Raw genomic sequence first — 4,367 nt, 5'->3', positions numbered from 1 at the left:
ATGAAGTAATTTTCTAGTTATCAAATACAAACTTCCACTAGAACCATCCAACTATCTCAATACCTTGGAGTCCCAAATCAGACCACCTAGTGTGTGTTTGTGAGAAAGCGTTATAGGCAAAGCAACAGAGAAGCAACACCCAGGTTTCTCCGTTGAACGTGGTTTCACCGTGTTTCCAAACACAGCCTAAACATGTCTGATGTCCATTAAGAGAGGATGGTTCTAAGCGGTGTGACCATTTTGTATAATAAGAACAATTAATTCTCCCCCACTTGAACCGAATTCAAAGTTCAAACCACGAGAAATAAAAACAATTAGAAAGTATGCTGCTAGCATTTTTCTAAAAATAGAGAAATATATAAACTGACTACTTATCTGAGATCAATGTGTGAAATTCATTATTGAATGAATCTGTAAACTAATTAATATCATCCAGATTATATCTCCAAGAAATAATGAAACCATAAATAAAAAATAGCATCTCTAGTGTATGTACAAAGAAATCCTAAGAAAACAGAATCATGAATAAACTAACAAACAAGGGAGCAGCAAGCGAGGGCATCAGAGAAGAGCCTGAAGAACTAACTATCTAAACGATAAAATTGCAAGTGGGTGTTGAGATATTGTCCGTAGTAAGCTTGGACAAACCTTGAAAATCGCACCCCATGGGGTTCTGATTTTGCACCTGGAAGTACATATTAAACGCATAAGAGGCGTTCCCATTCAAATCCAAATTGTTGCAAGAACAACCGTATCCAAGCGCCGTGCAATCCAAAGGTGCAAGCATAGTTAATGTTATCTGGAAGTTTGCTGAGATCCTTGGCATCAGGATTAAACATGCACCACCTATGAGCAAGATAATTCACATTCTGTGTACCTACGAGAAATTGCCTGTGTTGGCATTCTTGTCCCCTTCAGTAGGCCATCCTACTTCTCCCACCAAAATAGGCAGGTCCCCAAACCCAACTGATTCGAGGGCAGCAACCAAGGTATCGAAATTTGCGTCAAAGACATTGGTGTATGAGTACCGTTATCGTTTTCCGGAATGTCTACACCATCGAAGAAGGCGTAGTTGAAAGGAAAATCATCGTTACCATAAAGACTTAAGAAGGGGTAAATGTTCATGGTAAATGGCACGCCATTCTTGCTGAGAAATTGAACTATCTGTGTAATGAGACCACTGATATATAGGGCCTAAATATTCCTGCAGATGGAACATGATTATTCTCTGGAGACTGGTAACATCTGCATTCAAGGACACTATGGCCTTTATTTTGTCTCCAAGACCTGCTTCATTAAGGGCATTTTGAATTTCATGCAGTGCAGGGAAGGTGAAATTCAAGAATGAATTGTTGTAGGATTTCAAAAATGGCTTGTTCCCAACTGCTACATACCTACAAAAGAATATATAGTGTACTGGGTCCACAAAATACACATGACACCGCTACGTGACATTGTGAGACACACTCCAACCCTTCATGTTAACTCTGACACAGGAGTATAGACATCCAACCTTTAGCAGTCCTCTCAACGGACAGATTATCTCTAACCTCTTATTATTTGAATATATCATGATCACGTGGCAGGTAAATTATCTCTAAGTTACACCATTATCTATAAGTCACCTTTATCTATTGGTTATTATTTACAAGTCGATAATTATATGTAAGAGTTGTTAAGTCACTGTAACAGCCTTTAGCAACAAGGACCTGCAACTCTTACTCTATACTATAAGTATTAGGTTCCCTTGTACTCTTTTCATACATACTCATTCATATTCTCATAACTAACGTACTTCCTTAAGCGTCAAAGTCATTTATTTTGCAGGTCCTCCTTTTTGTCCTCTTAATAAAAACCACTTTCAGTCTGACGTGCAGAGTTTGAGAACCCACCTTAGTCATGTCCAACCTGACGTGTACCAACTTCAGATTTTGGTAAGTACATTTGACGTCCACTGTGGGGCCACGGTAAAACATATCTCGTGGTCTCTCTCTCTCTCTCTCTCTCTCTTTCTCTCTCTCTTTCTCACCCATGATTAGCATACGGTCTGACCTCAGATGCGAGACCCCTTTGGAAGGCTCCAATCCTCATCCAGTAACCATGACAGATACTGATACTCTACAATAACTCCTGAACCACATTGCAGAAATGGAGCGACGCCATGAGGAGGAGCTCAGAAAGCTAAAGGCTGACCACGATCAGCTCGAGGCTCATGTGAAACGCCCCTAGGGTGACGAGCACTCCACTCACACATTACCTGAGCGCACTCAAGGGGAATCACACCTCCGACGCACAGTCAACACTTTAGAAGATTAAAGTCTCTCCCACATGCCCCATCCTGTAGTGTTGACTACTCGTCAACACCCCTTCGTCGACCGAATCATGGAAACTGACATACCCTTAGGTTGGAAACCACTCAACCTAAAGCGGTATGATGGGACCACCGATCTGGATGAACATCTGGATGCTTTCCTACCCAAGCAAATCTTTACACCAATGATGATGCAATCTTGTGTCGTGTCTTTCCAACGTCTCTTAAAGGGGTGACATTGGCCTGGTACGATGGACTTCCTCCAAGGTGTATCGATAGCTTCGACACTTTTGTCGAGAGTTTCAATGTGCAATATACAACCAGTCGGTCACACCGTATGACATCTGCCACATTGGCCAATTTGCGACAAAAAGATGATGAATCTCTTCAGAAATTCATGGATAGGTTTGGACGCATTGTTGTACAAATCCGAAATCTCAACCCAAAGGTAACATTACACTTTATGCTCCTCACACTACGGCATGATAAGTTTGCGAAAAATTTGTGCAAAAAAACACCTAGTAGCTTGGATGAGTTACATGAACGAGCCAAAAACTACATCCAAATGGAAGAGATGTCTAGATTTAGGAACGAAGTCTGGCTAGCCGGACAAAAGCTTGACAAGCGAGAAGGAAATACCAAGAACGACTCATACAAGTCAGACAAGACGCACAAACCGTACAAGCGTCAGCTCTCCCGAAAGGGCCCAGTTACAAGCGTTACACACCCTTAACGACCAATCGCACTACAATCGTTGAGAAGGCTTTCAAGTTGGAGGTACCTATCAAGCTGCCTCCGTCGCTTCCTCCCAGGCCAGGGTTAGACAGAACCAAATACTACAAATACCATCGTAGCTAATGTCAGAACACAAAAGACTATTGGGCCCTGAAGGACAAAATAGAAGAGCTCATACAAGCTGGTTATCTAGCCTAGTTTGTTAAGAGGTCTGACAACTGCCAAGCAGGAGCGAGACCCGAAGGACACCTTGAGGATGAGCATATGAATCACAACGCGGACAGAAGAAAAGATAGATTTGTGCCTTGATTGTCTACCAAGCAAGCCTGGATGACATATTCGATGTAGATTCATGTGACGACACTTCTGATAGAGGCCCAAAGCCTATTGAAGAACTCGTCAAGTTGTAGCTCGAACCCAAATCCGGGCAGTGTACGTAGCTCAGCAAGGACCTCACCTGCCATGAGCACAGACGCATAACTGATGTCCTACACAAGAATGCTGACCTATTCGCTTGGCAGCCATTTAACATGCTGGGAATCCACCCTAACATTATTTGCCACAAGCTCGCCATCTATCCCCAGGCCAAACCGGTATCACAGAAGAAAAGAAAGATGCAAGAAAAACGACGCAAAGCGATCAGGGAAGAAGTGAACAAGCTCCTCAAAGCCAACTTCATAAAAAAAGATAGGTATTACACCTGACTTGCCAATGTCGTCATGGTAAAAAAGGCCAACAGAAAATGGCAAATATGCATCGACTACATCAATTTGAACAGGGTGTGCCCCAAGGATACATACCCTCTGCCCAACATTAACAAGTTAGTCGATGAAGTGTCCGAATTTCAAGTACTAAGCTTCCTAGACGCCTACTTTGGATACAATCAAGTCCAGATGCACACTCTAGATGAGGAGAAAATGAAATTCATCACTGAAGATGCCAACTTCTGGTATAGGTGCTACATACCAAAGATTGATGGATCAGATCTTCAAACAACATATTGGACGAAATGTCGAGGTTTAAGTCTGGTATCAGAGCTTCATTCTTGTATAAAGTTTAGAAGCTTCAAGAAAAATATGGCCTCAGCAAATTCCTTATTTCCAGAAGGGAATTCTATCAATAGACCTCCAATCTTTAATGGAGAGGGTTACCACTATTGGAAAACCCGAATGCAAATTTTTATTGAGGCAATAGATCTAAATATTTGGGAAGCCATAGAAATAGGGCCTTATATACCCACCACAGTAGAAAGAGTTTCAATAGATGGTGGTTCATTAAGTGAAAGCATAACTATAGAAAAACCTAGAGATAGATGGTCTGA

General features: G+C 41.8%; 1 pseudogene; it reads right to left on the bottom strand.

The window, feature by feature from the left end:
* Positions 1–442: 442 nt before the first annotated feature.
* LOC114398799 lies at positions 443–1,976 on the bottom strand (annotated as a pseudogene).
* Positions 1,977–4,367: the final 2,391 nt, after the last annotated feature.

The sequence above is a fragment of the Glycine soja genome, chromosome 19, assembly GCF_004193775.1.
Source record: "Glycine soja cultivar W05 chromosome 19, ASM419377v2, whole genome shotgun sequence".
In the NCBI taxonomy this organism is placed as follows: Eukaryota; Viridiplantae; Streptophyta; class Magnoliopsida; order Fabales; family Fabaceae; genus Glycine; species Glycine soja.
This window is presented reverse-complemented; position numbering and strand designations above follow the sequence as displayed.